This window comes from Malaclemys terrapin, chromosome 6 (genome assembly GCF_027887155.1).
Source record: "Malaclemys terrapin pileata isolate rMalTer1 chromosome 6, rMalTer1.hap1, whole genome shotgun sequence".
Taxonomy (NCBI): Eukaryota; Metazoa; Chordata; order Testudines; family Emydidae; genus Malaclemys; species Malaclemys terrapin.
Genome location: NC_071510.1, coordinates 54,871,433 through 54,895,637, shown reverse-complemented (window position 1 = coordinate 54,895,637; position 24,205 = coordinate 54,871,433). Strand labels below are relative to the sequence as shown.

General features: G+C 45.3%; 1 protein-coding gene across 4 annotated transcripts in view; it reads left to right on the top strand.

Moving 5' to 3' along the window:
- The first annotated feature begins 20,895 nt into the window (after positions 1-20,895).
- Positions 20,896-24,205, top strand: part of PRRC1 (proline rich coiled-coil 1) — a 45,637-nt gene continuing 42,327 nt past the window's right edge. For 3 of the 4 annotated variants that reach the window (XM_054031962.1, XM_054031966.1, XM_054031965.1), the window contains exon 1: positions 21,275-21,564. The gene's annotated coding sequence lies outside the window, so the exon portion shown is untranslated. Of the gene's footprint in view, positions 21,018-21,274; positions 21,565-24,205 lie in introns of those variants that run through there. The other variant, XM_054031963.1, reaches the window with a different exon arrangement.

The following is a 24,205-nucleotide window of genomic DNA, read 5'->3' as shown; positions in this document are numbered from 1 at the left end:
TGTTTGATTTTTCCGTCCTGTTTTTCCTCTCTCTAGGGGCACTGTGAAGTACCACAATGGATATACATAGTAGTCTGTGTGTGGAAGGCTTTATGTGAACATGGTCAGTTCAATAACAGTCATAGGGTGAAATCCAGGCCCCATTGAAGTCAACGGGAGTTTTGTCATTGACTTCAGTGGGGCCAGGATTTCAACCACAGAGTATTACATGAAAGCTCAGTTATTTCTACTGCATTTGGGTCAGTTCCTTGCCCCCACTAAGGCTGCTTTGCACTGCTTCAATAGCACTAAGCGGTGATAAAGTTGGCTTAATTGTCTCCCTGGGTATTCCACTTGTCTAGGGAAATCTCCAGGTGGAATAGAGCCAACTCTATACCACCCCTCTAGTGGCATGGCTGGAGATAAGGGCCATAGCTGGAGTCCTGCTGTACTCTGTTGATGCCTAGCTGTCACAGTGGTGCCTTTGGAGCTGTTGCGGCCAGTCTAATTTTGAGCAGCATTGAGACCATCAAGGAAAGAATAATGTCAAGGCATTTTCTTGACCTCCACACATCTGTTTGGTAGGATAACAACATCCTATTATCAACCATGTAAAATACCAGTGAGAAGCCTAAAACTACAGGCACGTAGAAAGGAAGAGATCAGCCAGCAGCACCCGCATTCTCATTTCTGTTCCATATCCTGGCATGAAGCCTCCAAGCTGGCTCAAGAACACTGGTTTTGGACAAATGTTCTTGGAGATGGCTTTTTACTGTCTCCTCAGTTAGATTGCTCAGGAACGTGAGATCTGGCATTGAGTGTTAATTGGAAAGTTCTGTTTCATCTCGCAAAGTTTCCTTCAGGATTGGTTGGGCTACAGTGTGTTTTAAGGAGGGATATAGTAGCTAGTTAGTCTCACATCCAACCTGGCAATCTGGCCCTAGTTGTGTGACTCATTATGAGGCTGACACCAAAGGTTACTTTTAAGAGTTCAATTATAGAGAGAAAGAAAATAAGTTTTTTGGTGTTTGCATCTGAATCCCTGGAATTAACTGAGATTCTTAAAGAAGAAAGTTGAGTGAACTACCTTAAACAGGTTAAACAAATGATTCCAAATATAGAGCCAAATCCTGAAGTTCTCTTCCTCATGTATATTTTTTTTTAAATTGTAATCCATAGTCTGAGATTCAAAGAACAGAAGAAAAGAAAATGCCTCGAACATAAAAACTTATACTTCCCCAAAATGTCATGATCCTTGTAATATTTGAGTGAGTTAAATTGCCTCATTAGCATCTTTAATTTGTGTGATCAGCATTTATGCTGCAGATCAGCCAAAGCATATCTGACCTCAGCAGCATTTCAAGGTTAATTTTTTAAACAGATCAACTGCACTTTAACAACTGCCCTATTAAGTACAGCCTCTGGCTCTTTTCTTCCCATCTACAATAATTATCAGAGACTTCAAGAAAAATTCTATTTTCCATTCATGTTACAGTTCTGTATACCTCTAGAGCTAACATGATTATGAGAATGGTGTGCAGGATCTTGCTCAACATACATGTCTTTTTGACATGGAAAAAGTGAAAGATTTTCTTTGAAGACTCTAGTGCAATGAAGCAGCTGATCATGTTTATAACTATTCTAGAAGTAATTCTATTTTGTGGTTACAGAGAGATTGGTTGATTATACTCATCATGACATAATGCATGAGGCTAAAATAGGGAAAGAACAAGTAAAAAATTACTTAGACAAGTTAGATATCTTCCAGTCACCGGGGCCTGATGAAATATATCCTAGAATACTCAAGGAGCTGACTGAGGAGACATCTGAGCCATTAGCAATTATCTTCGCAAAGTCATGGAAGACGGGTGAGATGCCAAAGGACTGGAAAAGGGCAAATATAGTGCCAATCTATAAAAGGGAAAATAAGGACAACCTGGCGAATTACAGACCAGTCATCTTAACTTCTGTACCAGGAAAGATAATGGAGCAAATAATTAAGCAATCAATTTGCAGATACCTAGAATATAATGAGGTGATAAATAACAGTCAGTATGGATTTGCCAAGAACAAATTATGTCAAACCAACCTAATAGCTTTCTTTGACAGGGTAACAAGCCTTGTGGATAGGGGTGAAGCTGTAGATGTGGTATAGCTTAACTTTAGTAAGGGTTTTGATACTGTCTTGCATGACCTCATAAACAAACTAGGGCAACACAACCTAGCTGGAGCTACTATAAGGTGGGTGCATAACTGGTTGGATAACTACTCTCGTTCCCAGAGAGTAGTTATCAGTGGTTCACAGTCAAGATGGAAGGGCATATCAAGAGGGGTCCTGCAGGGATCAGTTCTGGGTCTGGTTCTGTTCAATATCTTCATCAATTATTTAGATAATGGCATAGAGAGTACACTTATTAAGTCTGCGGATGATATCAAGCTGGGAGGGGTTGCAAATGCTTTGGAGGATAGGATTAAAATTCAAAATGATCTGGACAAATTGGAGAAATGGTTTGAAGTAAATAGGAGGAAATTCAATAAAGGACAAATGCAAAGTACTCCACTTAGGAAGGAACAATCAGTTGCACACATACAAAATGGGAAATGACTGCCTAGGAAGGAGTACTGCAGAAAGGGATCTGGGGGTCAGAGTGGATCATAAGCGAAATATGAGTCAGTAGTGTAACACTGTTGCAAAAAATCAAACATCATTCTGGGATGTAGTAGCAGGAGTCTTGTAAACAAGACACAAGAAGTACTTCTTCCACTCTACTCCGTGCTGATTAGGCCTCAGCTGGAGTATTGTGTCCAGTTCCGGGCACCACATTTCAGGAAAGATGTGGACAAATTAGAGAAAGTCCAGAGAAGAGCAACAAAAATTATAAAAGGTCTAGAAAACATGACTTATGAGGGAAGATTGACAAAAAATTGATTTGTTTAGTCTGGAGAAGAGAAGACAGAGAGGGAAAATGATAACAGTTTTCAAGTACATAAAAGGTTGTTACAAGGAGAAGGGAGAAAAATTGTTTTCCTTAACCTCTGACGATAGGACAAGAAGCAATGGGCTTGAATTGCAGCAAGGACGATTTAGGTTGGCCATTAGGAAAAACTTCCTGCCAGGGTAGTTAAGCACTGGAATAAATTACCAAGGGATGCTGCAGAATCATTGGAAATTTTTAAGAGCAGGTTGGACAAACACCTATCAGGGATGGTCTAGATAATACTTAGTCTTGCCTTGAGTGCAGGGGAATGGACTAGAAAATTGTTCGAGGGTCCTTCCAGGCATACAATTCTATGATTCTATGTGAAGATCAAAAATGTTCCTTCTCTCAGAGGCACTGACACAAGTATCAAAAACCATCAGCCTTAATGGATGGCATTGATGAAGCTTTACCACCTTTTTTTGAATAATACTAACAATTCATGTGCACTACATACGGTTGAAGGCTGCCTCTTTCATAGGATTATTTAAAATGGAAGCAACATTTAGCTTAGTCATCACTGCCTGGATTGTGCCTGGATTGTGGCAAGATTTATGTAATTATTCCTTTCCATTTTTTCAAGTGTAAGACAACAGTTGAGCTTAGAATCCCGTGAATATTGGCTCTCCAGGGCTAACCAGATTTTTGTCACAGAAGGAAGTTGCTATTCCTTTAAATACACATAGGGAGCAGAATTATTGCATAAAAAGTTACCAGTTTTACTTATCAGAGGGGTAGCTGTGTTAGTCTGGATCTGTAAAAAGCGACAAAGAGTCCTGTGGCACCTTATAGACTAACAGACGTATTGGAGCATAAGCTTTTGTGGGTGAATAACCACTTCATCAGACACATGACGCAGTTTTACTTAGTTACTGCTCTGACTGTAACCATGTTAAGTATGTCAAAGTACGTGCACAGATAATATCTGTAGCTGCTTTGTAAATATACATGTTTACAGACTAGCAGAACAAATGTCTGAACTCATTGACACAGGATATTATTTAGATTAACAAGTTAGTAATTTTAAAAATGGGTTAGACATTTATAAGAATAAAAATACCACTTGTGCAGTTATATTAATAGCTAGCATATACAATATAAAGCCATGCTTCAGTGTGCAAGCTGATCACCCCCTGGGGTCAGGAAGAAATTCTCGCCAGGTCATAAAGGAGAGTGCATTAAGGATGTATTACATCTTCTTAAGTACTCATTGTTGGCCACTCTCACAGACCAGATACCAGGGTAAATGGATGATTGTTGTGTCCTTGTATAATTATTCTTGTATTACTCCAAAAAGTCTGTGTCAAAAAAATAAAAGTTCTGCGTGCAATATTTAAATATTCTGCAGGCCTCCCCCAAGACATGGACTTGGCAGTGAGGCTGCACCCAACCCTAACACAGCACCAGGGCCAGGCCGCCCCAGAAGCTTCTGCAGCCCTGCCCCTCCAGATCATCCTAATAGCCCTTCTCTGCACCTGTTCCAGTTTGAATAGCATCTTTCTTAAACATGGGAGATCAGAATTGCACACCGTTTTCCAGATGAGTTCTCACAAGTGCCTTGTGTAATAGTACTAACACTTCCCTGTCTCTATTGAAAATACCTTGCCTGATGTATCCTAGGACTGCATTAGCCTATTTCACGGCTTCATCATACTGATGGCTCATAGTCATCCTGTGATCAACCAATACACCCAGGTCTTTCTTCTCCTCTGTCACATCCAACTGATAAGTCTCCAGTTTATAGCAAAAATTCTTGTTCTTAGTCCCTAAATACATGACCTTGCACTTTGCACTATTAAATTTGATCCGATTTCTATTACTCCCATTTACAAGTATGTTCTTGTATGATATTCCGGTCCTCCTCTGTATCGGCACAAACTTGCTCTATAAAATTGTCAAGCTCAGTCTTGAAAACAGTTATGATTTTTGCCTCCACTGCTCCCCTTGGAGGCTGTTCCAGAACGTCACTCCTCTGATAGTTAGAAACCTTCATCTAATTTCAAGCCTAAGCTTGTTGATAGCCAATTTATATCCATTTGTTCTTGTGGCAACATTGGCACTTAATGTAAATAACTCCTCTCCCTCTCTTGTATTTATCCAGCTGATGTATTTGTAGAGAGCAATCACATCTCCCCTCAGCCTTTGTTTTGTTAGACTAAGCAAGCCAACTCCTTAACTCTCCTCTTGTAAGGTAGGTTCTCCATTCCTCTGATCATCCTAGTAGTCCTTCTTTGCACCTGTTCCAAGTTTGAATGCATCTTTCTTAAACATGGGAAACCAGAATTGCACATAGGTCTCACCAATGCCTCATATAATGGTGATAACACTTCCCTATCTCTACCGGAAATACCTTGCCTGATGCATCCCAGGATTGTATTAGCCTTTTTCACAGCTGCATCACATTGGTGGCCCATGGTCATCCTGTGATCCACCAGTACACCCAAGTTTCTCTCCTGCTCTGATAAGTCCCCAGTTTATAACAGAAATTCTTGTTGTTAGTCACTAAGTGCATGACGTTGCACTTTGCACCATTACATTTCATCCCATTTCTATTACTCCAGTTTTCAGAGTCTTCTTGTATGATAAGAACGCAGATCTTTCCTAAATAGGGCCAACTTGCACAGCTATCTATTTGGAAAAATTTCTTATCTATTTTTATGAATCAACATCGTGTTAGCAGCCTCCTTGTTTCTTTTAGCTCCACCCCTTTGGCTGTCCATAATGTCCTTTAAAGGTGTGGGGAAATTGCTATCTTGGGGTCAGATTCTCTCCTGTGCCCAGCAGAGGCAAATGGGAGGGGATCATCAGGGAATTGGTTATGACTCCTTGATTCTGTGGGCCAATCTGCATGGGCCCCAGCCAAAGTTGTTGACTATGGACCCCAAAGGTCAAGGGACCATCTACCAGTTGAGAACTAGCAGAGCGTAGCTGCGCTCCATCCGTGACATGCTGCCTCCTTCCCCAATACAACCCCTACAACAAGGTAGGGGTTAGGATGGTGTAGCACTGATGCAAAAGGAGGAGAGGATCCAGTTTGTGTGTAACTGGCCCATAAACTGGCTACATCTAGAGTAACTGATTAAAAGGATTGGAAACCAGAAGCAGAATAAATTCTGGAGTGAAAGGTATTACCAGCTGTGATTGCCTAGAATAGTCATTTCTTTTTTTCTTCAAAGTCACTTTAATACAGAGCTCTCTAAAGCTTTATTTCACTTTCCAGAGGCCTCCTCTGATTCCCCCCCACCACCACCTTTGTCTCTGATATTGATGATTTTTGACTCTATTGTTTTAGGTGGGAGTTGAGAGCTATAGTTCCTCAGGTGATGAGACTTAGCAATATCACACTTTGCGTGCTTGGGGGAAAAGAGTTTAGAAGATTGCGAACCTTTGTATTTTACTCTGTACGGGTACATTTAAACACTTTTCTTTCCTCCAAGTGATCATCCCAGTAAGCTTTTATAAAACTGCAAAGACAGGACTACTTACAGCTGCAAAGTAACAGCTCCATTTTAAAACAAAGTCTACTTATCCCCACAGCAGTGTGCAAATTTTCCCTCACAGGCACATGCATAATTTAGAAAAATCCTATTCATGTAGGAAAATGGAAAGAAATACCTATATCTATTTCCCTAGCCACAATGTGAGAAAGACAAATTGTTCTAAAATGAAAGGCCGTGCATATAAACAAAACACAGATCATTTCTACTGATTAATCGATGACTTGCCATTTGACCACTGATTTCCCTTTGGTAGTGGGGAATAATTACTTAAAATACACAGAATCTGACATATAACTATAACACCACTAAAATTTTTACCAAGTCATTCCTCTGACTTCAGTAGTGTTGCTCTGGATTTACCCAAATGTAACTCAGAGCAGGATTTGGCCAGAGTTCTTAAGCAAATGAATTTACTGAAGTCTCACCCTTATTACATTAAATTAATTAATTAAATAAAAGCTCTATCATAATAAATTTGGCACACCCTCTATCAGGGGATTTGAGAAAGCGTCAGTAGGATAGGCATAGGTTCTAGAGACCAGGAAAGTAAGTGGAGTTATTCTGGATATACCCTGGTGTAACTTGGAACAGAATTTGACACCTTACATGTAAAAGGAATTAGTGTATTTTCCCTAAAATATCTGCCCCCTCACTATTATTTCTGCTAATTAGGTGACACATTGTCTGAAGTTTTCCTTAACCAAATGAGATGAGGAAACAAATCTACTGACCCTCTCTAGAATAATAAAACAAAGCAATTTGAATCCATTTCTCATCAGCCTCTCTGGTCTGCTGAGACCTCATTAATCACCTCACTGTACTGTTTTATGTGTTTTATGCACTTGTGTACTGAGTGATGAATATTTTTCCTTGCTTTCCCTTTCGACTGTGCCTCTTATGACTAGTTTTAAAGCCACTGTCACCTGACACACTTACAAAAGAGAAGGTTCCTACTTTTAAAAGCTTTCCTTCTTTCCTTTATCACTAACTGATCTACTTTCAAAGATACCTTTGGCTTTTAGCTTGTCAACTACATTTGTTTAATCTCAGTGTGATGGTATGTCCACCCCATACAGGACTGGAAGGGGTTAAGGTGGCCAGGTAGGTTAATTCCGCAGGCTGCACCTGGAGGAAGAGCCAGGGAGCAAAGCTTGATTGTAAGCAGGCTCAGCTAGGAAGGAATAGGAGGGGCCTATTAAGCCAGGAAGCTGGCAACAGACAAGGGCAGCAGATGCTCCCTGGGAAGAAGGAGGAGGTTTGGAGCTGGAACTTTCAGAGAAAGGGGGGAGACCTAGGAGTGGAAAGGAGTAGTGAAGCCAGGGAGAGTAAAGGCCAGAATTTCTATGTTGAGGGTCCCTGGACTGGAACCTGGAGTAGAAGGTGGGCCTGCGTTTCCCTACTGACCAGTTGAGAAATTGCACCATCAGGGCAGTACTGGAGAAGACTGCCTAGGACTGCTGAAGAAAGACTTTGGAACCCCAGAAGGGGTAAGCACTCTTTCAATAGTAAAATAGCCCTCTGGATACAGACCATGTAGATAAGAGACAGGAATATTTAGTTAGATCATATTATATCTGAAGGCATGAGCCAACTATCTGGCATGGCTACATAGCACCTAAATACGCACCCTTCCAGGAGAAGCACAAAGAACTACAAATCAATCATCATTCCAGCTCTTATTTCAAAACATAATCCATGGCCTTCTTCCTCCCAGCTGCAACTGGATATATGTTGGAGGTATTGTATGTGGGTATCATACATTGGCATTGCAATATTTGCTCTGTTGTACATAATGGAGACCGCTTAGACTGATATCTGATGTCTAATATCTATATCTATCTCTATACTGGAATAGAACTTAAATTGCTAGATTCCTGGATTCCCAGGCCAGAAAGGACCATTGTGATAATTTAGTCTGACCTCCTGTAACATGATCCAATGCTGGTTGCAATTCTAGTTACAGGGCTGGATCCTGTACCTACTGAAGTCAATGGCAAGACTTCTGTGGACTTCAGCAGGTACAGAATCAGGCCCATAGTGAACTTCCAGTTAGTAAACTTGTCCTGTTAAAAAACTGTGGTGTGAAACCAATACAACAAGGTCCAATTTAAAGAAACACATGTGACATTTTCAAAGGGGGAATACAAGCACGTGTGTATATATACTGTGGTGTCATGGCAGCCTGTGAGCTGTGAGCAGCCATGCAGGCAGACGGTCAGTGTAAACAAACTGTCTTGTGGCCTGCCAGCGGATTACCCTGATAGCGGGCCGCAGATTGCCCACCACTGGGTTAGACCATCCCTGACAGGTATTAGTATAAGTATACTTAATCCTGCCTCACTGCAGGGAGATGGACTAGATGACCTTTTGAGGTCCTTTCTAGCCCTATGTTTTCATGATTCAACCACCATGAGACTTCTCTTCCTGCAATTCCCTGTCTCATTCACTACAGACTTTCTAATCCTGGCTCACCTCATCAGTGGCCCCAAAAAGTTGTGAGATCTCCTAGTCAACTTCCTCCTGGCACTGGCCAAGATGACCAGCCATCAGTCCAGGAGAAGGAAGTTTGATTGGGGTGGGGTACTCTGAGCTACAGGCCTATTTCTGTTGCCTTGTTCAGTCATACCTCCGAGTCCAAGCACAATTTTTTTGGGCAGCATCCACTGACTTCTTAGAAACCTTTGAGGAGCCGTGGCCACTGTCTGGGGCTCTCAGCTTTGTGTCCCCTTCTGGCTACCTGATCTTCACCCTATGACCATCACTCCCGTCCCTGTTTTTTCACTTGTTCACAGTATTCAGTTGTGGCTCGGGTTCATTGGCCCCTCCATGCCAGCTAAGAGGGAGGGACTTTAGTTATGGGTGGCTTAGGCCCACCATTTTCTCATTACTCACAATAAGTACAGACCTTCCAACTTCTGCATCAAATGAGGCAAAGGTCACAAAGACAACCGTCTCCTTCTCTATATAACCCTGATTCATTCCCAGAGCCTGGTCTGTCCTGTGCATTGAATGAGATGGGATCTTGTGCAAAAACAGTATATGCCGCACAGGCAACATTAATTCTAGTATTTCTTATCTTTTGAATGCTTGACTATGCAACTTTAGAATGCATTTAAGAGGGTGTGGGTTGTTTATGTATTAATCTCTTCGGTTTTTAAATAAGCCAACGGGAGTGGGTGGGGAACAAATTCCATCATGTGGCATCATATTGATACCCACATGGTTCATCAGCAGGGTTGGAACCATTTGAGCCATCATCTCTCTGCCTACCTTCAGGAGAGGGTTCATGGCTGTGAATGCAGAGGAGAAATAGGTGAGGTCCAACAGTGAGGTCTGGTCTACACCACAGACCTATATCGGTATGATTTTTCATACTCCTGAGCAACGCAGTTATACTGACCTAACCCTGTGTAGATAGTGCTATGTCGGTGGGAGAGCTTCTCCCAATGACATAGCCAGTGATGAGCTCCCAAAATCCTAAGAACCGGTTCCCTACCGGGTCCTCGGCGGCACTTTGGCGGTGGGGAGGGTCTTCACTCACTCCGGGTGAAGTACCTGCCGCCGAAAACCAGAGTGAATTAAGACACCCCACCCCCGCCGCCGAAGTGCCGCCAAAAACCCGGTAGGGAACCACGCGGTGAGTACAAGCCCCACATGCCTGTCTTCTCCCCCCCCATCTGACCCCAACCCACATCCTGCCCTCCTCAGAACCTGCAACCCATCAACCCCCCCCGCTCCTTGTCCCCTGACCACCCCCTCCCAAGACCTCCCACACTAACTGCCCCCCCAGGACCCTACACCCTACCCAACTCGCCCCGCTCCCTGTCCCCTGACTGCCCCGACCCCATGCACCACCACCCTGACAGACCTCTGGAACTCCCAGGCCTACCCAACCCCCCACCCCTTTCCCCATTCCCTGACCGTCCCCCCCGAGCCTCTGCCCCCTCCAACTGCTCCCTACCCCTTATCCAACCCCTCCTCCCAGCCCTGGCCCGGCCTCCTTACCATGCTGCTATGTAAGGATGCTGCGCGGCTGCTGGAGCTCGCAGCCCCACCCCCTGACCATGCCACTCAAAGCGGAAGGAGCTGCAGAGCTGCCCAGAGCGCTGGTGCTGGCAGCGCGGCGCGCTGGGGCTCTGCGGGGGGAGGGAGACGAAGGGGGAGCGGGGGAGGGGCTGGGGGAGCCTCCCCAGTTGGGAGCTCAGGAGGGCCAGGCAGGACGGTCCCACGGGCCGGATGTGGCCCGCGGACCGGAGTTTGCTCACCCGCCCGCCCCTTTAGGAACCGGTTCTACACCGGCTTCTAAATTTAACAACCAGTTCTTGCGAACCGGTGCAAACCAGCTCCAGCTTACCACTGGACATAGCTATCACCTCTAGGGAAGCTGGATTTACTATGCCAATGGGAGAGCTCTCTCCAGTCAGTGTAGAGTGTCTTCATTAAAGCGATACAGCAGTGCAGCTGCACTGATGCAGTGTCTTAAGTGTAGATTTGCCCTCAATTAGACACCTAACTCCCTTTGAAGGGCAGGAGTGAGGCCCCACCCCTATTTTCAGCATTTCCCACAGACTAATTTAGGAAGCTCCCCACTCAACATGCTAGCTTCTGTGAATCCCATTCTTGGGCACCTAAATTTATCAATGCATTGCATAGGGAGTCTGGGTGCCTCACTTGCAGATTCCACTAGGCAGCAGGGCACCTATATGTTGGATATTGTGACACTGAGCCTAAATCCCCTTTGTTGAGCTAGGCTTAATATTTTCTTTTAAATGAAAGCTGTGGTCTGTCCATGCACCCTGGCTAGCTAATCATTTCCTCCGTCCCCGCTTTCTTTCAATGTGGTAATGCTCCACACCTTGGAAAGATGTCACTAATTAAATACAATGGGATAGTTTTCAATGTCTCTACTGGGCTTGAAAATGTAGGGAGATTCAGAATGCTGAAAAAACATTCTGACAGTGATGATGTCCCTGAACTACTGAAAGTATCTCTGATTTTAAAAGCTCAAACAGAGATAGGAATGAAGCCTTGAGCTCCCTCTACACAGCAAAAAGATAAATTAGCTACTTTTCCAACATTTTAATGTTAATGTATTTGAATGTGCTTAAAAAGTGTTAAAGTAATGACTCTAAAATATTCTCTTGGGTACTTAATTATGAAGTGTTTAAGGTTCCCATAATCAGAGAAAGATGAAGAGTTAAAGATTCCATGATGTCCACTAGGATTCTCTCTATGCCAATCCAATTAACTCGGGAGGCATTCAAATACAGCAATGATAGGAAACACTATATAGCCCTAAGGCAGTGGTTGTCAACCAGGGGTATGTATACCCCTGGGGGTACACAGAGATCTTCTAGATATGTCTAGTTTTACAACAGGCTACATAGAAAGCACTACTAAAGTCAGCACAAACTAAAATTGATTCATTTTATATTGCTCTATATGCTAAAATATAAGTACAATATTTATATGCCAATTGATTTATTTTATAATTATATGGTAAAAATGATAAAGTAAGCAATTTTTCAGTAATAGTGTGCTGTGACACTTTTTTATATTTTTATGTCTGATTTTGTAAGCAACTAGTTTTTAAGTGGAGTGAAATTTGGAGGTACGCAAGACAAATTAGACTCCTGAAAGGGGTACAGTAGTCTGGAAAGGTTGATGCCATTTCCCTAAGGGCTTGATTGTGCAGTTATAATTTTCTCTGTAGAAGGGGCAGAGGAACAGAACAGAAAAATAATAATTCCTTCGACATCTCACTTCCTTCCGAGCTTCCCCCTTGCCTCAGACAGGTTGTAAGCTGCTTGTCCAGCCTAATGTATGCTATGTTGTAGCCATATTGGTCCAATAAAAGATATTACCTCACCCACTATGGCTCTCTAACGTCTTGCCTAACTGCATATTACTACCTGACCCTGTGACAGCTTTAGATGTACTTGTTGGTATATTGTGAGGGGTGTCAGGGAAGAAGATCTGCAACAAGGAAGTTAAAGAACTTACTAGCACTAGACTGAATCAAAGAATAAATGTGCTACTGAGGGGGGAAAAATTAAGTGCTTCCTGAACTACTTAGTTGATAGTAGCTCCAGGGCAGACTTTTTGTTATGCATTTTATAGGGTATTTCTCATTGTATTCACCATACCATTTGATAATTGGAATGACAAGGATTATGAAGACAGAGTTAAATGTGTGGAAACAGTTTTGAAAGGTTGCAGCTAAGGTATTCAAATGTAGAGTTGTATTTCTATATGCTGTTGGGGCCTGGAAGCTTCTTTTCAAGCAGGGCTTTGGAGCAGAGCCCAGAGCTGGAGCGTGGAGCAGTTCTGGAGCCGCAGAGCTGCAGGTTTTTGCCTGGAGCTGGAGCGGAGCCGGAGCACAGCTCCAAAGCCGTTTTCAAGGACACACTTTCTCTGGGTAGATGATTAGCATAGTTAACAAAGCTGCATTTGGTGTGGGTATTACTAGAGCATTTCTCGATGGTTTCCTAAGGGTTAGGCATGCAAGATCTTCACCTACGGGAGGGGGGGAGGAGTCAATTCAGTAGTGCTATGCTGGAGATTGGATGGGTTCCAGCAAGTATGTCTTTGATCTATGGGCAGTTACAAACTTAGTTGAAGTCGATGGATATATTAGCTGCCTTCCATTCAGGCTAATGAGAGAACCGTTAAATGCTCCCTTTTTTAGTGATAGCTGAAACAATGGAAACCACCACCCAAGGACTGGACTGAATGCAAACCCAGGGGCTGGGATTGATTTGGTTGTAGCTGTCTATTGGTGTGTGCGTAAAAAAGGAAACAGACCAGGAGAAAGCTGCCTGAAAGTCGGTGACAGCAAGAGAAGCACTAGTAGTGAGGCCCTGAGAGTTTTTTAGGGCAGTGCTGGATAGAAAGGCAGGTTTGGAACTGTGAATAAATAAACTTTTGTTTGTATTGTGTTCAAAGAAACAGAACTGTTGTGTACATTCTTTGTAAATAAACAGGACTGCACCAAAGAAATACCTGACTCTCAGCAATTTCTCCTCCAAACAGAAATAACTTGCAAGGCCCCAGATACTGGCTAACTACTTGGGGTAACAGAAGCAACACTATATGGCTGACAGATTCTTTCATTCAAAGTCACTTATTTTCAGGTGCTTATAACCTTCTGAAAAAATATTTTGGGGGTCAACATCTTCAAGCTTATTCCCAACCTAAAAGTGAATTTCTTTGGAATGTTGATCAAATTTAATTTGGTGATTTGAGTTACGAGTTTGCTTTTATGTGTACGAAGATAACAGATTAAGAAGGAGTCTAGTCTGTGAAAGGAGCTTATTGAAACATCTCTGAAGATGAGATATTACCTGTAATCAGTTTCTTAATGTATTAGGCTTAGACTTGCATGTTTTTGCTTTATTTTGCTGGGTGACTTACTTTGTTCTGTCATTACTTGAAACCACTTAAATCCTACTTTTTATACTTAATAACATTACTTTTGTTTATTAATAAACCCAGAGTAAGTGATTAATACCTGGGGGAGCAAACAGCTGTGCATCTCTCTCTATCAGTGATATAGAGGGAGAACAATTTACAAATTTACCCTGCATAAGCTTTATACAGAGTAAAACAGATTTATTTGGGGTTCAGGCTCTCAGAAAGGCTGAACACTGGGAAAGTGCCTGTTAACTAAGAAGCCCCTGGGCTGAGTGAATCTCAGTTTCAGTGAACTGCAGAGAAGCGGGGCCCAACCTCTGGGTCTGTGCCTAACTCAGCAAGACAGGAGTGCCTAACTCAGCAAGACAGGAGTGGAGGGGCAACCTGTTCTGGCAGGAGGGTTGTTATCAGTAGTATCCCAGCTCATCGAGTGACAGTCTCGAGGGGAGTCTCTGTGACCGAATCTGTTAGTGGTGTAGTTGGCAGGATTCAAACCTGCGCGGGGAGAGCACCCTTAATGGCCTCCACACAGGCCTGGTTCATACTAACCCCCCACTTCGGACTAAGGTACGCAAATTCAGCTACGTTAATAATGTAGCTGAATTCGAAGTACCTTAGTCCGAACTTACCGCGGGTCCAGACGCGGCAGGCAGGCTCCCCCGTCGATGCCGCGTACTCCTCTCGCTGAGCTGGAGTACCTGCGTCGACAGCAAGCACTTCCGGGATTGATTTATCGCGTCTAGACAAGACGCGATAAATCGATCCCAGAAGATCAATTGCTTACATCCGGACCAGGAAGTAAGTATAGACGTACCCTTAATATGTTTACATCAATGATACAAGTTTATATCTTATTCTCCTAACTCCAGATATAGAAATAATACATGCAAACAAATAGGATGAACACACTTAGTAGATTACAAGCTTTCTAATGACACCATACAAGGGGTATTTAGTGTAAAGTATATTCCAGTGATGTCATATTCATAAGCATATTTCCATAAAGCATATAGAGTGCAATGTCACAACATAACTAATTTTTTCCTTCAAAAATATCAAGCATCTTTATAGAATTTGAATGTAATTTTAGGGCTGAAAATGTACATACATATCAGATACATGAAATTACACTACTATAACACAATCAAATTGCACATCTCTTTTAGGGCATAAAAGTTCTTAGCATATTCAAGAATAAAAAATACATTATACTGAAAAGGACTATGTTTCAACTGATGTAAGAGCCTTAACTCTGAATTTCTTAATGCAATATAAAATTCACAGATAAAAATGCTTTGTGGTGATTAATTTTTTTTTTACAATTCCCTACCATAATGGCTTTAGTATACATTTATATTTTTGTCCAAAATATCAGGTTGTTTTGCAAGGCGAGGTGGGTGAGGTAATGTCCCTTATCAGACCAATTTCTGTTGGTGAAAGAGACAAGCTAGTGAACTTACTCTGAGCTCTTCTGCATTATTGTAGACACAGGAATAATCTAATACCAGACGTTCTTTCATATTCACACTGGTTCTGGTTCCAGAAGTTCATGTAGGAGGCCAGTGTGAATTCTTTGCCATTGCTATAGGTAACACAAGAGATGGTTTAGAATCATGGAGCGGTTTATGTGATATTGATAGTAATTGTGATACTGATAAAACAGGGAGGAGGGGCTTTTCAGATATTAATTAAAATATCTCATAATTAACCAATAACCTAGCATAATTTTGGGAATCTTCTTGAATGATGGCTGCTATAGCAAGTAAAGCTTAGCTGCATCTCACAACTTTGAGACTGTTTTATGATAACTGGTTGTCAGAGAGAGAAGTCAGTAGGACTACTCACATCCATAAAGTTAAGCATGTGCGTGAGTCTTTGGAGGATTGAACCCTAACCTATTTAATAGCAGAGACCCCATCCAGGGGTACTTGTACTTGCTAAAAGCAAGCTGTTGTCATAGCTAAGACTCAGACTGCTGCTCTTGTAGATAGGGTTGCCAACGTTTCAGGTTTCATTTGCGGTCTCCCAGAATGGGGCTCTATCAGCTGGAGGCTACTGAAACCAAAGAGGGAGATTTTAGGCACTAAAAGTCCGGCAGCACAACGGGGCTAAGGCAGGCTCCCTGCCTGTCCAGGCCCCACGCTGCTCCTGGAAGCGACTGGCACGTAATTGCGGCCAATGGGAGATGCGGGAGCGGTGCCTACAGGCAGGGGCAGCACGCGGAGTCCCCTGCCCCGCCGCAGGGACATGCTGGCCACTTCCAGGAGCAGCACAAAGAGGGGGCAGTGCGGAGAGCACCCTGGCCCCTCTTACCACAGGTGATTCCTGGTCAGTGGTGCAGCAAGGCTAAGGGAAGCTCTGCCCCCTCATCTCCCATTGGCCGCAGTTCCCAGCCAATGGGAACTGTGGAGTCGGCACTCCGGGCACAGGCAGCTCACTGAGACCTCTGGCCCCCTTCCAGGGGCTGCAGGGATGTGCTGGCCGCTTCTGGGAGTGGCAGGGAGCCTGCTTTAGCCCCGCTGTGCCACTCGAGGTAAGTGCCACCAAGCCAGAGCCCGCACCCTTTACCCTCTCCCAGCCCTGAGCCCCCTCCTGCATCCAAACTCCCTCCCAGAGCCCGTACCCCTCCTGCACCCCAAATCCCCTGCCACAGTCCTGAGCCCTGGCCCAGAGCCTGCACCCCACACACCTTCCCACACCCGACCTCCTCCCTGAGCCCCCTCCAGCACCCAAACTCTCTCCCAGAGCTTGCACCCCACACTCCCTCCTGCGCCCCAACTCCCTGCCCCAAGCTCAGCGCAGAGCCCCCTCCCACACGCCAAACCCCTCCACCCCAGCCCATAGCCTGCATCCCAACCCCAGCCTGGTGAGAGTGAGGAGGGTGGGGGAGAGCCAGCAACGGAGAGAGTGGGGATGGAGTGGGCAGGGCCTCGGGGAAGGGGCAGGGGGCAGGGCAAGGGTGTTTGGGTTTGTGTGATTATTCAGTTGGCAACCCTAGAGCCTCCTGCTCCTAACCTTCCTTCCTTCACACCAGGCTTCTATCCACTCACCCTCCTGCACCTGTCTCAGTGCCTCTCTACCCCTGTTCCTTACCCCATTGCATTGTTTAAGTTAGGCAGCTTCCTCTTTCTCCTCCATGTTTGCTGTGTGCCAGATGGAGGAACACAGAGCACAGGAGAGACCGCCTCCTTGCTCTCAATTCTGGTGCCCAGCAGGAGAGCACCTCCAGCAATCTAGAGAAGCACTTGCAGGGGCAATCCTGGTAAGCCTGTTCAGATCTAGGATGGTTCAGTTGCTCTTTGCATGTATCCTCTTCACAATCTGGGTTGCTATGAGGGATAATGCAGTGCATATGGAATCTTTGGATAATTTAGGTAGCAAATTCTAACAAGCCTCTATTGAACTGTAACTTCTCAAAGATTTATGATCTGGGCAAGTTTTCACCATGTTAACAAAAGACACCCCTGACACCACAGCGTCTCTTCTACCAAATTTCAAGCCCTTGCTCCAAAGTATCGAGACACTAGAACTTCCCAATGAACACCTGGCATGGAAAATTTCAGCCTGCTCAGTTTAAGGTTAGCAAAGTTATAGGAAACTGAAAATGGAGTCTTTATAATGGTAAGTATAACAGTCAGCCACCACCTGAGCACCCATAAACGGAGTAGCCCATGGTACCCTTGCCACAGTTTCCTTTCGTTCAGGACTTCTCAATAAGCCTACAAAGGAGTACGGTATGTGTCCATGTAAGCTTACAATTTACGGGCCAGCACCCTCCCGGTAGCAGTGATTCCGGCTGTGACGTTGTGCAGTCTATATGGTTTTATAAAAACTTGATAAGTCAATATAATGTAACTGAGATAGTTTTAGAGAAAATACGGTAATAAGTGAATGTAAGTAACTGGGATATGCCTCATGCAAAAGGTCTCTTGTAAGGTATCATTACAAAGCTTATAATCTACTGAGTGTGATCATCTGATTTGTATAAATGTACCACTCTTGTATCTAAAACTAGAAATATAAAACGTAACTCTGAGGGCCTATTGTAATTGTGTAAAGTGTGGACCATTAATGATGGTTTGGAATCTTGATGACTCCCATTGTCTGCAGATGGCTGTATTTACCTGTGAGTCTTCCTGTATATGTGTGTGCTGGCAAGTGAGTAATGAAGTCTTGCAGTGACATGTGATCATGTCACCTGAACTGGAATCCATCTTTAACCTAGTACTTTTCCAGTGAGGGGGGGTGGAAACCCAGAGAGACAAAGAGTTCCCGCCTTATGCAAAAGATATATAAAGGGGGGAAGAGAACAGAGAGGGAGGGAAGCCATCATGAAGAATCCCCTAGCTATCACCTGAGCTGCAACAAGAGCTGCACCAGGGGAAAGAATTGTGCCCAGGCCTGGAAGGTGTCCAGTCTGAGAAAAACTTACTGAAGCATCTCTGAGGGTGAGATTATCTGTATTCAGTTTGATTAGGCATAGATTTGCGCATTTTATTTTATTTTGCTTGTGACTTACTTTGTTCTGTCTGTTACTACTTTGAACCACTTAAATCCTACTGTCTGTATTTAATAAAATCGCTTTCTATTTAGTAATTCACTCAGAGTATGTATTAATACCTGGGGGAGCAAACAACTGTGCATATCTCTCTATCAGTGTTATAGAGGGCGAACAATTTATGAGTTTGCCCTGCATAAACTTTATGCAGGGTAAAACGGATTTATCTGGGTTTAGACCCCATTGGGAGTTGGGCATCTGAGTGCTAAAGACAAGCACGCTACTGCGAGCTGTTTTCAGGTAAACTTGCAGCTTTGGGACAAGTGATTCAGACCCTGGGTCTGTGTCTGGAGCCAGACGGGAGCGTCTGGCTCAGCAAGACAGGGTGCTGGAGTCCTGAGCTGGCAGGGAAAACAGAAGCAGGGGTAGTCTTTGCACATCGGGTGGCAGCTCCCAAGGGGGTTTCTGTGATCCAACCCGTCACACCGGCCTGTGGTGATCTGCTTCTCCTTTTGACTTGACCCTCCGGCTAAGTCAAGACCCACCCCTTCCAGGGTAAACCAGTAATCCAACAACAAATAGTTCAAGTTCATGTTGAACACTCAGTTTGAGTCCAGACTCACTAGTCCTTACCACTAATATAGCGGTAGGGGGGTTACAGTAGTCCTTACACCTTGTCAGGGGAAGGGAACCCAGGCCCTCCCTTCTTCCCTGGATTTCAGTCCAGGGACCCTTGAATGGGCAGTCAAGCCATGACTACACAGACCTCCCCTTGCTACTTCCCTGGACCACTTCCTACCTTACCCTGTCTTGGACCTTTGCCTCAGCCTGTTCAGTGCATTAGCTCAATGCTGCCTTTGAGCCTTGGCCAAGAGCTTCTTCCCACTTTCTGCCACCCAGCTGATCCTGCTGCAAGAGTTTTCCTTCACCTCCCAGGCAGTCCCTCACTCATCAGGAGTCTTCCTGCTCCCTGTAAGCTCTTCCACCAGGGTACAAAATCTTGGGCAGACTCACTTCCTTTCCCAACTGCTTTGGGCTCCTAGCTACCCCACTGAGCTTCCTGACTCCAGCCAGGCTTCTTACTGCCTGAGCTCAATAGGTGGGCTTTCCTTCTTAGTCAGGCCCTAATTGAAGCAGGTTCAGCCCTTTTAATCCTCCCTTCAGGTTTGATACAGCAAGTGTAGTAGTGCAAGGCTGATTGCTCCCATAGGCAATCATTAACACTTCAAGTCCAGTTTAGGATTGGTACACCCGATCACAGTCCAGTAACATTCCTTCTTAGGGTCTGGTTTATTAATGAGGAATAAAGTCTCTTCTGCCCCCATCACAGGCTAGGCACAGTTTGTTAGACTTTCCCAGGTTCTGCTAAGTCTCTCCCCATAGTCCACCCTGGCTGGGGATATGGGCTCTGGTGTGGGGTGCAGGGTTTTGGGGTGCCGGAGAGAGCTCAGGGCTGGGGCATGGGTTTGGAGTGTGGGAGGGGGTTTGAGCTCTGGGAGTTAGTTTGGGTGTGGGAGGGGGCTCAGGGCTGGGGGGTTGGACTGCAGGAGAGGGTGATGGGTGCAGGCTCTAGGAAGGAGCTTGAGTGCACGAGGGAGTTCAGGGGGTTGGGGAGTGTGGTGCAGGTTCTGGGAGGGAGTTTGGGTGTGGGAGGGGGTTCTGATCTGGAGCATGGGCTTGGAATGCAGGAGAGGGCGAGGAGTGCAGGCGTTGGGAGTGAGTTAGTGTGCAAGAGGTTTCGGCTGTGGCTGGGCAGCACTTATCTCAGGCGCCTGCCAGAAGCACCTGGCATGTCTCTGCGGCCCCTAGGTACAGGGTCTTTGAGCACTGCCTGCAGGCACTGCCCCTGCAGCTCCCATTGGCTGTGGCTCCTGGCCAATGGGAGCTGTGGAGCCAGCGCCGCTGCTCAGGGTGGCCGCCCCTGCAACTAGGAGCCGGACATGCTGGCTGCCACAGAGCCAGGGCAGGCTGGGAGACTGGGCAGGCAGGGAGTCTTCCTTAGCCCCGCTGCCTAGACTTTTAGTGGCCCCGTTAGCAGTGCTGACCAGAGCTGTCAAGAGGTTGAAAACCGGATGCCTGCAAAACCTAGTTGCCCAGCAGCCTTAGCATAAGCTGGCACCAGGTCTGTCTGCACGTCATAGCCTCCTCTTCCCTAACTTCAGCCTCTTACACCCACTTGTACCACACTTTGCACCGTGTTCACAACCAGCCTTTGTTGTGGTGCTTGTTGGAGCTGGGGAGGGTACAAAGGTCTGGGCCCCGCTCTGCGAATATGCCCCCACAGGGGTGGTTGGGGCATGACGCGACTCCGCTAGGGAGAGGTCTGAGCAAGCCGAGGGGAAGAGACCCGACATGCCCGCTGCGGGGCGTGGGGTACCAACAGGCAGCACGCAGACCTCATCGCCGAGGCTGCAGACGGGACACCAAGAACCTGGTGGTACGTGGCCGGTCTCTCCCCGCCCCAGGTCACGCGCAGCAGGCGGCTCCGCCCGGCCGCACCCCACCCGCCGCAGGCGAACGTGGCAGCAGGAGGTGGCGTCTCGCTCCCAGGCGCAGCCATTTTGGATGCGGGAAGCGAGCGGCGGCACGCGGCAGGCAGCGCCAGGGAAGTGGCGCCCGAGGCCCGGCCAAGGAGGAACCCGCAGCTAGGTGAGGACGGGAGGGAGAAGTTGCTGCCAGGCGGGACAGCGCGCGCGGGAGCGACCCGGCCCCGAGGAGCGTGGGCAGAGCCGCCGGCGGGAGAGAGAGACGTGGCAACCCAGACCGGCGGCGGGCGGCATTGCGCATGTGCGGTGCCACCCCAAGTCTCATGGGAGTTGTAGGCCTTGCACTGAGTCTGCGCCCGTTCCTCACGCTCTGACCCCTGCTCTGGGAGGCTGCCCGCGCGGGGCTGGGGGTGGTGCTTCTTCTCCGGCGGCCGCGTCAGAGCCGGCTGCGGGGTCACGCAGCGCCGCGGGCCCGTTGCTACCGTTACGGGGGCTTGTTTTACGGGGTCCTTCCCGCCGCCGGGCGGAGCTGCGCTGTAGGCAGCGCTAGAGAGTCTGGCAGCGGGGGCGCAGCCTGGGATCGGGGGCGCTTCTGCGAAATGAACCGAAGTGAAACAGCAGCCTCGAGTGTTTGACTAGTGTGTGCAAGGCCCCGAGAGATCGTCACGCCTCTGGGAGCTGTGGTGGCCGGCTCAGGAAGGCCTCCCTAGGTGGGTTTGCACTCGGGTTACCTTGGCAGGAGTTGTTTCTTTCCTGCATGGGGGGAGGGTAGGAATAACTTTGAAAAACAAACCAATGCAAGCTTGGAGTCTGAAGGGGACTTTTCTAGCAGGGCGTGAAATTCCTGCAAATGTTGCAGATGGACGTTTGCAGCCTTGTTTTTACTGTCTGTGTAACTGGTGTAACCTGAAAAAAAATGTCTTGCATCTGAAGAAGTGAGGGTCTTACCCACGAAAGCTTATGCTCCCAATACTTCTGTTAGTCTCAAAGGTGCCACAGGACCCTCTGTTGCTTTTTACAGATTCAGACTAACACGGCTACCCCTCTGATACTTGATTAAATGTTAAATACTCATAGCAAATGTTTAGAAAACAGCTGGGCCTTGGGGTAGTCTGATCAATATCATCCATACTAGAAAAGTGAGAAAAGGACTGGTATAGAAAAACTCAAGAAGTTCTGATTTTGGCTTGACTCTTCCTCGGGCTTTGAACACGTCAGTGAGCATCCATTCTTGCTGTTGACTGTATGTGCATGGTCTTTCCTGTGCCCACGTGGCACTTCATTTACATCAGCAAGGCTCTGTCACCTGAGGGGCCTGCCCATCTGCATTAAAAATGTGTGGGATCCTCTTCTGTCAAATGGAACTAACATCATTTGCTTAGCTTCTTCAGGAGGCTGGTCAAGATTAATTACTCAATTAGAATACCTGACCTTTTGTTGAAGAAGCCACCCCATTGATTGGCAGATGGGTATCACAGCATGTTCTGATAGTTGCTGTTATCTTTTTTGTGTTGCCCAAGAATGAGCTGAGTGCCACAAAAGAGAAAGATAGGGTGGCAGAGCTTGAGTCTTTACCCCAGTACCTGTGAGCTGTTTCTGTTCTGTGGCCTTTAATGAGGTTGGCTGTCTGAGGTAAATAGGATGGTTTTTATTGAGTCAGCTCCCCGCTTTTTATGCAGATGAAACAATATGTTAACAGTATGTATAGGGTGGTATGAATCTGATGTCCTTCAGCTTTCCCTAGCCATGCTAATCCTTTCCTCTACCCACACACTCCCACCCCCAAACTAACCTGATGCCCATCTTGCCTGGGAAATAATGGTTTAATATCTAGAAAAGACTTAAGCTATGTCTGCACTACCACTTATGAATAAAGCCAACCCCAAGAGACATAAGTTATACTGACCTAAGCACTATCCATTGATATAGTGCAACTGCTGTAAGCTCTCTAGTCCAGCCATAGGCTTAGAAGATGAAAAGGGCTACAGTTCATAAGAGTATTATTTATATCTGTGCCTATATATCCCTTAATTAGAATGTGTGTATTCAGGATGGCTGCTCATTTGGGGATGCCTCCTAGCAGTTAATTGGCCATGCATGATGACATCTGCTGCTTGATCAGGAGAGTATTAACAAAAAATCTACTTAATGAGCCTAACCAGTGCTTTAGGTGTTAACCCAATATTACCTTTTCACACCTAGTTATAGAAACATTGCCTGTTAAATATTAAAAAAAGTATTAAATAACATTTGAGTCTGGTATTTTAATTGATTACTGAGCTTATTCACTTCTCAGGTTAAGCCTGAGCCTCTCAAGATAATTCTACTGTGCTTTGTCTGTTAACATGGATGTCTATTCAACTGTGGAAATCTGCTTGTTAAGGGTTAACTGTTAAACAGCACCACTGCAAACTGTGATTCAGTTCTAGAAATTGACTTTAACCTTCTCAATTTTGGGTAGTCTTCATTTGTAAGGAGTTCATCCTTAACTATCAATTCCCATATTTTTGGGACATAACCTGAAAATGATATTAAATTAAGATTATAGTCAGAAAAACAAATATATACATTATTTGGTTTCACATTTTTCAGTTACTTCACATAGCTTTTGATTTTGAAAAGTAAACTTTTTCTGATTGCCAACTCAGCAAGCTCAACCTTTGATCTCTAAAATGAAACTTTTTTTTCTGCTTCTAACATAATCACCACTTAAATTCTGACTGCACAACTCTTTTTTTTTTATTATCTGGTTTTTCTTAAGTGCTGAATGTCCACACATCCTGCTGAAGCAAATGAGAGTTATGGGTGCTTTACACCTTGGAAAATCAAGCTATTAACTGACAATTTGGGGGAAAAGGCTAACAACTGACTAGAATTCAGCTCCCTCTTCCTTGGCTGTTTTGGCTCTGCACTTGGAATAAAGTAAATACAGGTCTGTCGCATCTTATGCACATTTAACATGCGCGATTTCAACTTTATGCGGTCAGCAAAAACAAAAAAAGAGAAAAACAACAATTTTAATACTGTACCTGTAGTGCGGGCGATTTCGCCCGCCATTGAACTCAATGGGGTTTTGGTTATACGCGGTTTTCGCTTTACGCGCTAACCGTGGAACGGAACCCCCGCGTAAGTTGAGACAGACCTGTTGTTACACCTCAAAGAGGCACAGACCTTGTCTGTACTAAGTATTCTTCTTGTTAAAAGCTCCCATGATTGCTCTAGTACTGGTGCAGCTCTAACATTGCTGGACACAGTGGTAGCATTAGCATAGACCAGTTTTTTTTTTTCCTCACTCCCACCCCCTTGTCATTTAGTAACCTAACCCTGCTGAGTTTTATATTAAACTCTTCT